Source organism: Pteropus vampyrus, unplaced genomic scaffold (assembly GCF_000151845.1).
Source record: "Pteropus vampyrus isolate Shadow unplaced genomic scaffold, Pvam_2.0 Scaffold218, whole genome shotgun sequence".
NCBI classification, from domain to species: domain Eukaryota; kingdom Metazoa; phylum Chordata; class Mammalia; order Chiroptera; family Pteropodidae; genus Pteropus; species Pteropus vampyrus.
Genome location: NW_011888999.1, coordinates 2,586,690 through 2,598,008, shown reverse-complemented (window position 1 = coordinate 2,598,008; position 11,319 = coordinate 2,586,690). Strand labels below are relative to the sequence as shown.

Sequence of the window (11,319 nt, the reverse complement as noted above, 5' to 3'; positions counted from 1 at the left end):
AGATTTTAGCTTTTGCTTCTCACTAAATTTGACTTCAGAATAATTTTTCCCTCATGGCAGAGCTTTGTGCTTGTTTTTTAGATGCTCTGTTTCTCTCCTGGCATGGGCCCCAAAATGGGAGTTAGCAACAGCAACATAAACTCCAGACATTCTTTATTTCATTTTGTCATAATTCATGCTAGAATTGTGCATGAGAAATGGGGCAGTTAAGTTTATTTTGGAACAAGGCTCAGGGCTATCTAACCAAGCTCAGAATGACAGGACCAGGCACATTACCAAAGAGGAGGATTTGGCGGACAGCCAGCCCCATTCCATACAGTCTCCCTAGAACCTCATCTGAATAAATTAATCTGTCAGCACATACTTCTCTACGTATATTACATGTGTCTCTCTTTGTCGTCCTGTTTTTTTCTCCAATTTCGAAGGGTACTATCTACTCCAGAAATCCAGGAAACTTACAGAAGCATATTAAATGCAGACGCTAACATCCCCATGAATGTGGGTACAAAAAAGTTTCAGCCCCGTCAGACCATAGCACAAACACCACAAGGTGAAATTTAATTTGTCAGCTAACTAAAAGTTCTCAAGAGCATGAAACCTACTAAGTTAAGACTCAAATGCCTGGGTCTCAAATGCATGAGGAGTTTTGAGGCAGGTGACATCATCTTAGCCTCACAGTTTGGGAAAACGTTTTTCTTCTTTCTTCCTGTCTTCCAGGTGAATGGCATTGACCTCCGTGGAGCATCCCATGAACAGGCTGCTGCAGCACTAAAGGGGGCTGGACAGACGGTGACAATTATAGCACAATACCAACCTGAAGGTCAGTGAGAACCCAAACTTCTAATGTTTCGATATGTGAATGTATGAATGTGTATCTGCATTTCTGGTCACCTGTATTAACCAGTCACCACCAACAAGGTTTTTAAAAAAATACCTATTGTAAAAAAAAAAAAAAAAAAAAAAAAATCAATGCTTCTTGTCTCAAAAACATGAGGCTTTGTTACTCTTAATCTTCCAAGAAAAATTAGACAGCTTGAAGGCCCTGTTTGAAATACAAATTCCAATAAATAACAACTAACATTAGCTGTACTTTATTTATATACTTAACCTGGTACATCCTTTTGGTCAGCAATGAATAATATAAAAACAATTAAGATTTAGGAAGCAAGAAAGAGAGTTCATGCACAGAAATAGACCACGATTAGTAAACCAACCATATTCTTTCCTTGTGGCATTAACTCTTAACAGTAACATGGTTTTGAGAGGTTTCTGGTATAGATTTTCTTTCTTTTCTCTCTCCTTCTCTCTCTCTCTTTTTTTTTTTTCTTTTCTGCTGCTTGGTTGGAATATATCTCCATAAACCCTGAGACTTGATTAGATGTCATAAATTAGATTAGCTGACTGAGACTTGATGAGATATTCTAAATTTGATTAGCCATACCCCACTCTTTGGTTTGTTTCAACATCTGTTTCTGTGATCAAGTGAGGTTCAATGAGACAACTGGGATGTTATCTATTATGTAGTTGATTTCTTAGCAAATTTGTATATAGATTGCTCCTTTGTTAACGAAACATAGTTAAGCTCACCACTGTGGGCTACACTTTGTACAAAAAAAAATAAGGGAATATGGCTTCTGTCTTCAAGAAATGTAGTTAATTGCTTTTGGTCTACATGGCTAGCAGAGAGGAATGTTAAATAGCCAAACATGAAAATACAAGATGCCATTAAGGAAGAGCTTTTGTGCATGTGGGTATATAGAATTTCTTTGGCTTTTCAAATAAATTTTTAATGGTAAATGTCCTATTGTTTTGAAAGACTGAGATTTGTGTCTCAGGGTTTGTGTCTTGCCTGTGACATCTTAGATTTTACCATTAATCGTAGCCAACCACATGTTTTACATGAGAACAGAGAAAACATTCTGCTACATGTGTTTTGGTAATTGTCTTCACGTTACCTGACTTTGGAATTAGAATTTGCTATGGCTTTACAAAAAACAAACAAACAAACAAAAAAATTATGAAGTGCTTTCTCCTATTGCCCTAGCCCAGATGTGGCTAGAGGGCTGGCAAAGAGAGGATATGTGACTACTAAAGAGAGATGATAACACCAAGGGACCATGTTCTTCCCAGACAGTTTGAGAAGTCTTCTACTGCTTAAGAATTAGTAGATGTGTCTTCTAATAGGAGTAAATGGCTCCAAAGTATCCATTGTAAAAAGAATATGAAAAGATCTGGGTTAGCAAAATTTGATAAACAAATTCTACGTCACATAAACTTTTTCACAGGAATTCTTCCATTTTCTTGAGAGCTGTTTTCTTCCGGTCTCAAACTCTATGCCCTTCGTCATAATCTGGTACATGGCATAAATATCCCTGGCTGTTTTCCTGTTTCTAAAAAATTTCATCTCAAACTATTCTGCAAACTGGTAAGAGGGTCAGAACTCTAGTTACACCAGTTAGAAGCTCTTAACAGTGAAGACAGCCATTCAAATAACCTTGAACAGAATAATTTCAAGTTTTAAAGGCTACAATAAAGGACAAGCATGTCCTAGTTCTATCAGCATAAATCTTCATCTTAAGCTTCCTTACAACTTAGTTTCCTTTAAGCAATATACTTAATTTGGATACTAGACAGTACTTCATTAAGATGCCTGTTCAAAGCATGTCTTATAAATCATATAAATTGATATTTAAACTGCTTCTAAAGAAACCTGCAAATAACAACAATTTTGAAATGCTAAAATGCAGTTAAGATTCACAGAATGACTTCCTTATTTTAATATTCTAACTGCATTCTGATTTGTTACAGCTTTAAATCAATTTAAAATGTGGTCATGAAACATGAAGCAATCATTTCCCCCTTGGAAAATTTAATGTGCAACTAAGCCTTAATTTAACTATTGTTTGAAATGGAAAACTGATTGGATTGTCGTTTAGGTCATTTAGAGACATTTAAAGTATACAATATCTTTAGAAAATAATGAAAAATTTACCTTTAAAATAACAAGTGAAAAGAAGAGTCTGCCATGACATTCCAGAGGGAAATTCTTATCAGGTCCACTTCATTTGCAGCAGTATTGTGAGATGTCCATATTAAGACAGTTTTTATCGACATCTCTTTTAATATGATCAAGAACCACGCTTTTGGTAAATAAGTTTTTCATTTACATTAAAATGCTTTTACCAGGAACATTCTAGATACCTTGCTCAATATTACTAAATATTCAAAAATTTGGTCCTTAGCCCACCCCAAGCCTTTGTCTTTAAGGAATTTTTTTTATCTTATTGAGGAGAAAGAACTGAGACACATTTAACAGAGATCAGTTTCTAATGGCATAGGACCAAAATTGTATGATAATGGTCCCATCTCTAACAAAGATGAAATATCAGAGAAGAGATAAACCTGCAGGAGCAAGAACAGTGCAAAGAGAACTTTATGGAAATGAGAGAACAGATCCAGACCTTACAAAATAGGTGGGACTTCTATTCTGGGGAGGAGGAAGAAAGAATATCTTGATAAACTACATAAGATTGTGAGCTCCATTCATACAGACATAAAACCCATATTTTGTTCGCTGATAAATCTATCTTCAGTGTTGTGCTATAACATATTTTTTAAAGGATTGCTGAATTAATGAATAAAAGTTTACCATTTTTCAGTACTTGAAGGTAATTGAAGACTGAAGAGATGCATTTTACTACTTGCACTTTTTCATTTTCGTTTCAAAGCAAAAAATAAGTGCTAAACAAGTGGGTGTTGCAAAATATAAAACCATTTCTACTGTGTTTTTCATAGTACTTAGCACTTTTTTGAAATAATCTTAAATAATTTATAAATATTATAATATAGCAATAAACATCTTCCTTAGCAAGTTTTCCTGCCCAAAGGAAGGCCAACGTTGTTATATTCACTTCTGCTTAATTCAGACTTTGGCACTAGTTGTCTGAATTACTCTGTCCATCATCAATCTTATTCAATGTCTAGTTCTAGATGATGGAATTGAAGCCAAATTTGAAGAGTCACATACAAACAATGTTTCTTTCTGGTGAGTGATTGTGATTCATTTTTACCGTCTTTTTTTTATCCAATCCGTATCACATGCTTGCTTTGAAATTAATATGTACTGTATTAATAATAGGAAGAAAATAATGAAGTCATGTTTCCTCTTCTTTTAAAGATCATAGATCTGCTACTTCGGGAATAATTCTACTTAAGCCATATGTAAAGTTAATTCTTGTAAAAATTTTAATTACCTACATTCAATTAGTGAAGTTGCCCCAACACAACTTTAAAAAGAGAATATAATGCCCGCAGCACCTCGCCCCTCATCTAAGTACACATATATGTGCCTTTCTTTACCCTTTCCAGCCATCTTCCCCATTCCTTTTAGAATTATCTTTCTAAAAAATATGACCCCAATGTGCCTATGTACAAACTCCTTGCCCTTCACAATATGGTCCCATCCAACTTTCATGCTCCCTCCCCATTCTTCTCACCACCACCCACCAGTATAATCCTTTTTCTCTCTTCCACTGCCATGTTGCTGGGCCTTTGCTCATGTGGATTCCTCTACTTGAAATTCTTTTCTGCCTCTTTCTACCAGTAGGATTCCTACTCATCTTAAGGGCCCTCAGACATCAACTTCATTATGAAGCCATCTTTAATCTACTAAGCCAATGCTGACTGATTCTTTCTCTGAGCTCCCTAGATCTGTATTCAGACACCTGGTGTGTCCCTTATCATGATTCGTACATTTCTCCACTCAAGTAAGCTTCTAAAAGGCAAGGGCCCTCTATTGCTAATTTTATCTCCTCTGTTAATTTGCTCAATATGAATTCGCCCATGCTTAATTAAAGAGTTATCAAATGGGTCTCCTATTGTTGTAGAAATGCAATATAATATCTTCATCGTATTGGCAAATATTAATAGTAGGTGCTTAAGAAGTAGTTGTTGAATAAATATTGAATAAATGGCCTGGAGTCTTGATATTAGATATAGAAATGGTAAGTTAATTCCTAGATTGGACATTTGGTGTTGATTCAGTTTTCAGACGGTGCCTTTTTTGTTTTGGTTACAAAACCTTTAGCAACACTTTCTCCTAACTTGCAGAAAATCTGTAGCTGCTGCTCTGTAACATGGCACAAAAAATAGATGATTAAAGCTCTAACATTTTTTTAAAGTTCTGAAACGCAACTTTAACACCATTGATGAATTTTAAAAGACATTGATTACGACCTTATTATACATTTGTCAAAAAAAAAAAAATCTAACCTCTCATTCCCCTGGGTCAGATTGGGGCAAATCTTTACAGCATCTGTTGCCCTCTCGTTAGTGTAATGATACCTATATTAGTGTGAGATTATCAACTGAGGTTGAAATAATAAACCACAGATAGTCGCTTGGAGAACCAAGTGAATGATATAAATTGTTGAATAAAGCACAAAATGGAAACAATTGCCAAGCTGTTTCTAGGAAGACCGCTCAATGATTAGGCATGTCTCAGTGGTTTTACTTAGGACAGGTTAGGCTGCACGGGATCTAAACGTTCATGTGTTATTCACCTCTACTTTGCCTGTATCTTGCTTCTAAAAACAGATTTTCAAGCAAATTTATAATCTTGCTCAAAGTGCTCAGTAAATGAACCTGATCAGGCTTCATTCTCTTTAATTATGGTCTCTCCTACAGATGAGTAAAGAGGCAGTGAGTGGGAATGAGGTCAGATTGAACTCCATCATGATAGATGGCTCTATGACCCGAAAGATAGTCATGAAGGCATCATTATAAAATTTCTTTGAGTAATTTACTATATTTTAAAGCAGAAGTTCATGTTTAAAAATCCTATTCACTTTTTAAAATTGTGAAGCTAATTCAGAAAGAAAAGCAGGTATTCTTTTCAGCATGAAGTGAAACTCTGATGTTATTCAGAAAAACCTCTCTGAATTAAGCCACCAAGCTTAAACCAGAGTTGGACACTATGGCGCATTTCTCTACAGAGTCAAAGATATAATAAATATATGAATGAGTATATAATTTGCATATAAAAAATATGTGATTTACCCTGTGAAGAATATAGACACTTTCTATACCTCGAGGTTCTCAGAAATGAGAGTATATACAACATCTAGAAAGCTTACTTACAATGCAAGCTATATTTCTTTCTTTAAATCAATGTCTGCATAAGTTTATGCATATGAATGAGCAGCTGTGGTGTGCTGAAATATTTTCTCAGTGCAAATAACTGCGTCTTAAATGCCCAGGCAAGATTCATAAAGGCCAGCTGTGGGTCTTGGTCAGAAACTGCATCAACATCAGCAGGAAACATTTAAAATGAGCTTTGGAGTGAAAAGTACTATGCAAGACTCTGGACTGGGAAGAGAAGATCAGTATTCTAGTGTCAACCCTAACTTTAGTTGTGTGACCTTTTGGTATTTATTTATATTTATAAGTCCCAGTGTTCTCACCTATTAAAAAAGAAAAAGTGAGGATGGGTAGGATATTATCAGAATAACTTCTGGTTATTAAACTTTAGACTAAAAACATGACTCCGAGCCTCAGGTGGCATAAAAGCATAAATTTCATTACTTGAAAGTTTTGTCACCCATTTACATCTTTTTTTCATTGTTTTCATTCTTTTAGAAGAAATGAGTGTACAGTCTAGTTAACTTGATTCATTCAGTATGGTTTAACTATAATCATTGAGAAATAGAAACTAAGGGTTAGAAGAATCCTTAAAGACCATCCTGTCCAGCTTCTTCATTTCATGGATGGGGAAACTGAAGCTAAGTCAGCATCCAGATAGGAAAGCAGTCAATATCTAAAAAATTGTTTTAACTCATGGACACGGACAATAGACTAGTGGCTACCAGAGGGGAGTGGGGAGAGGAAAGGTAGATAGGGTAAAAGTGGTCAAATATTTATGTGGTGATAGGAAGAAATCTAACTACGGGTGGTCAACACACAATGCAATATGTATGTGTATGTGTGTGTGTGTGTGTGTGTGTGTGTGTGTGTGTGTGTGTGTGTGTGTATATATATATATATATGCCTTACAGTTGAATTGTACAACTGAAACTTACTGGATTTCGTTAACCAATGTCACCATAATAAAAAAAAGTTGTCGTAGATACTAGAGCTGAGGCTAATTGAACAGCTAGTAAATTATTTAATTCTTTTAATTCACTATAGTAGTTCATGATGGCAGATTCCTTAAATAGCCCAATGTATATAATTCAGTAAGATTATTATGATCAAATGAACATAAAGGAGTTTTAAAAATTCTCATAGAGCCTTAGGTTTTTCTCATGTATACAACTTCATTTTTATTTATAACCTGTTACAATTGTTATTTGCTGTTCATGTAGCATAGTTGAATGATATATAAAAGAGGTTTAAATATAAAAGCAATTATTATTAATTTAGAAAAAAACACCATTCTTGGAATATTAAAAATTCGATAAACTGTTCAAACATGTGATCTTTCTCTTCCCCATCCTAACTTCTTCGTGCAGCATGCTTCATTCATCTATCCATCCATCCATCCATCCATCTATTCATCCATTCATCTATCCAGCATCAATCAGTTCCTCTTTAATGATTGTATTGCTATATATCAGATTTCTCGAGAAGTATTGCATTAAATCTGGTTTAACTGATCTGGTTGTCATATTCTAATTTTTACCAAAATGTTAGGAAGGAAACTTAAATAAAATGTCACATGACTCAAGAATTTTTATTGCTTAACCATGTCTTTCTCTACAACTCTCATATATATGCATTCCACTAACAAAAATTGGCTCCTCCTGAAACTAAAAACCTCCCAGGATGTTCCCTCACTCAAAATATCCTTTTTTTTAGCCTTCTCCTACTTGCTTTTGTTTCCTCCCCAACCTCCATCTAACACATAGCACCATAGAATATGACCAAATGTTTACAAAACCGATTATAGGTCATGCCTCCTTCCATTGTATTTGCTCTGTTCCCGTCCCCATAAAAATCATCAAAAAAGATGATTGCTATATACTACAAATAGAGTCTGCAGATTTATGGGAGATTCTCTCCAGATACTTTAATAATTAGTGATGTTGCATCCCTCTCTCCATGCCCACACCCCAGTTTGGACCTAGAGAAATGTAATGAAGACAAAAGGAGATATTATTTCCTGATTCATAGAAAACTCTTGACCTCACTGTCTATCCTGGAACTCTAACATCTCAAATTAATATGAAAGGAGTTAAAAATATTTACAAAACTGATTATAAGTCATGTCTCCTCTCACTGTATCATCTCTGTTCCCATCCCCATAATAAATATCATTTCATAATTAAATATATTGATCTTTTGGGTATCTAATCCTGTGATTTTATATTATTTTGTAGGTCTCTTGACATCTACTGACATAAAGCACTCACTTGTTAATACTGAAAGAAGCTAAATAAGTCCTTGCGCTGGAGACATTTTGACAACCAAAAAAAATCTCTTAAATCCATACTTGTCATTAGTAACACTCGGACCAAATACATGGAAATAAAGGGGCCAAATCCTCTTCTTCGTGATACAAGTATTACAAAATGAACACAAATCCTCATTAGATAACCCTTCCACTTGATATGGAATTTCAGGATATTAGAGAACTGTAAAGGAATAGTCTACATAGATAAACAGAAGAGGAATATAAACCAAGATAGATTTAAAATAACTTAACTCTTTATTCTGGGTGCCAGGTCTAGTTTACTCTCACATCTGTTTGAAAATCCCCCTGTTTAAGCCAGTCCTCAGATTTAATAATGAGTAATGAAACATCTTTCTTTGCAACCAATGTTTTATTAACCGCATCCAAGCCACATCCCCTTTCTGAAAGTCGATTCCCTTGTTTGTTAACTAAGATGGTTAGAGAGAAATTTAAGGCTCTTTTCAGCTGATATTCTGTGAAATTTAGTTTACTGTGTCTTCTAATTAAAACTTGTCATCAAAGAACAATAATTACAGGCCGGTAATTTCTAAATGTTCTCTTTTTATTTCACACATTTTAAAACGTGGAAATTCTGCTTTAACCCACTTGTGGGAAGGGGAAAGATCTATATCTGTGGCAGTCTTTTCTCTGTGTTCAATAAGATTTGAACTCTCTAATAATAGTTTTAAGTTTAATTCAAGTAGAAGCACTTATTGCTAGTTGGGGCTTTCAAGATTAACAACTTACTGTGAATGGTCTTTTTGTTTAGAAACCCATTGTAGCCTAAATCTCATCAGTTTAATCAATTAAATTGTAATTACCAAGCTTAGAAATAGATTTATTAGACTGAAAGGAAGCAATATGAAAAAAAAAATCAATTTCAGGACATTAAGGGTACAGAAAGCTGAAACAGTGGCAGTGTCTTGAATTTGTAGAATTACAAGTAGTAGCAACTTTAGAATGGAAAAGCCAAGCCTAGGAAATATATACATCTTTAATGTGCCTTATTGATCCATAATCCCCATGAGATTCCTTGTAAACTCAATGACTAAGTCTATAAAAGGCAAAAGTTCCAAACTGCACTTTGGTTTGAGATAATCTTTTCTTATATCTTCTCTCAATTTCCTCATGTTCATGTTCCCAGTGCTAAGAGTAATTTATTTTCTTAATAAAGAGTTGCTGACGTATTACAAACATCAAATAATGGCAAAACAAACATTCATTCATTTAATAAACCTAATGTTTATTAAATATTTCTGATGAGTGACACATTGCCCTGGACATTAGCAGTAGAATGATGAGAAAAATAAACATGACCTTTTCTCTACTATATCTTTAGTTAACCACATAAAATCACACTAGTGAATTACACAACCTAACCTACTTATCTGGAAAGAGAAAAGAACTTGGATCTAGATCCTTAGAATCTAGAAACTCAAATATATTTTTAGAATACACTAAACCAAGCTAAACCGCAACAAACAAAAAACTCGGACCTAGCTAGAGAGTCAAGAAAGATCCCTCCAAAATAACATTTTCTTTAATCTGAAGATAGAGTAGGCATTACTTTGTCAAGGCAGAGCAGAGGAAGGAGTTGTAAAGAAGAGGAGGGAAAGGTGTGTGAAGTCACCTATGAAGCAGAGAGGTTAGTGCTGTGGAAGGACCGAAGGCAAACCGAGGAAAGTGGGAGAAACACTGTACACAAGATGGTGAAAGAAGGAGGTCGAGGCAGATCATGTAGGACTGTGTCAAATATTTGGTTCTTTCTCCTGAAAGCAATGGTGTTGAATGGCTCTTAAGCCAGAGGCTGGAAAAATCAGATTTGCTTTTCGAAAAAATACATCTAGCTGCTCAATAGAAAGCAGGCCAGAGAGCTCTGAAGGGGCTGGGGAAGGACCAGTTGAAAACATTCATCAAGGTGAGAAGTAGTGGTGGTGAAATCAGAGTAGTAGCATAATAGGTGGAGAGAAGTAGACGGACTCAGGTTGGTGGCTGGCAGGGTGAGGGGGCAGTGAGTAAATGATAAAACCAATAGACATATATATTAGCTTAAAAAAATACATAAATTTATCCATTTTATTAAAATTTGGCAAAGCATTATTGACTAGTTACAAGACAGACCCCTCAGAGAAAAGCATGTTTTATTTATCTTTATGTCTCTAGTCCGTAGCATGGTGCCTAGTTCATAGTAGGCATTTAATAAATGTAGACCAAATGAAAAAATAAATGAACAATTCCAATGAATAAATGTATCTATTTTACAGGAATTCCCTCTTCACTTTTTTCTTTTAACTAAAGCAGAACTAACTATAGATGAGCAAAAAGAAAGATGGTGAAAGAGATGACTGCAAGAAAAAGAATAATTAAAACTAGCCTGTACAGAACACTCACTATATGCCTGACAACATTTTAAAATCTGTTTTATGTTAACTCATTTAAACTTCTCAAAAACCTATGGCATAAATTCTATTGCTTTGCCATTTGTTCATTTGCAAATGAGGAAACTGAGACTTAGAAAGCATTAATGGTTTTCCCAAGGTCAGACAACTAACCCATAGAGTAAAAGCAGGATTTGATCTCATGCAGAAAGACTCCAGAACAACCACTGCACGAAGACTGCCTCTCATAGGAAAAGAGAAAAGAAACCAGATTTGTGTGGTGATAAAAGGGTTGGAGAGAAAAATGGGGAGGGATAAAGCGGGTATGGTGAATCCAAAGAAGGAAAGGTGCCATATACTCCAGGAGAGAAGTACAGAAGGGACAAAAATGAGTCTAATGGGGAAAAAGAGATAGGAGTGTCCAGGCTGGGCAGGGCCAGCGTGTGGGTGAGATCGGGCAGTCTAGTAATCAGATATAATTGAGAATGGAGA

General features: G+C 35.1%; 1 protein-coding gene across 2 annotated transcripts in view; it reads left to right on the top strand.

The window, feature by feature from the left end:
* Positions 1-722: 722 nt before the first annotated feature.
* The window catches only part of LOC105300775 (disks large homolog 2), a 277,157-nt gene continuing 266,560 nt past the window's right edge, over positions 723-11,319 (top strand). For both annotated transcript variants that reach the window (XM_011373138.1, XM_011373141.1), the window contains exon 1: positions 723-820. The gene's annotated coding sequence lies outside the window, so the exon portion shown is untranslated. The remainder of the gene's footprint in view (positions 821-11,319) is intronic.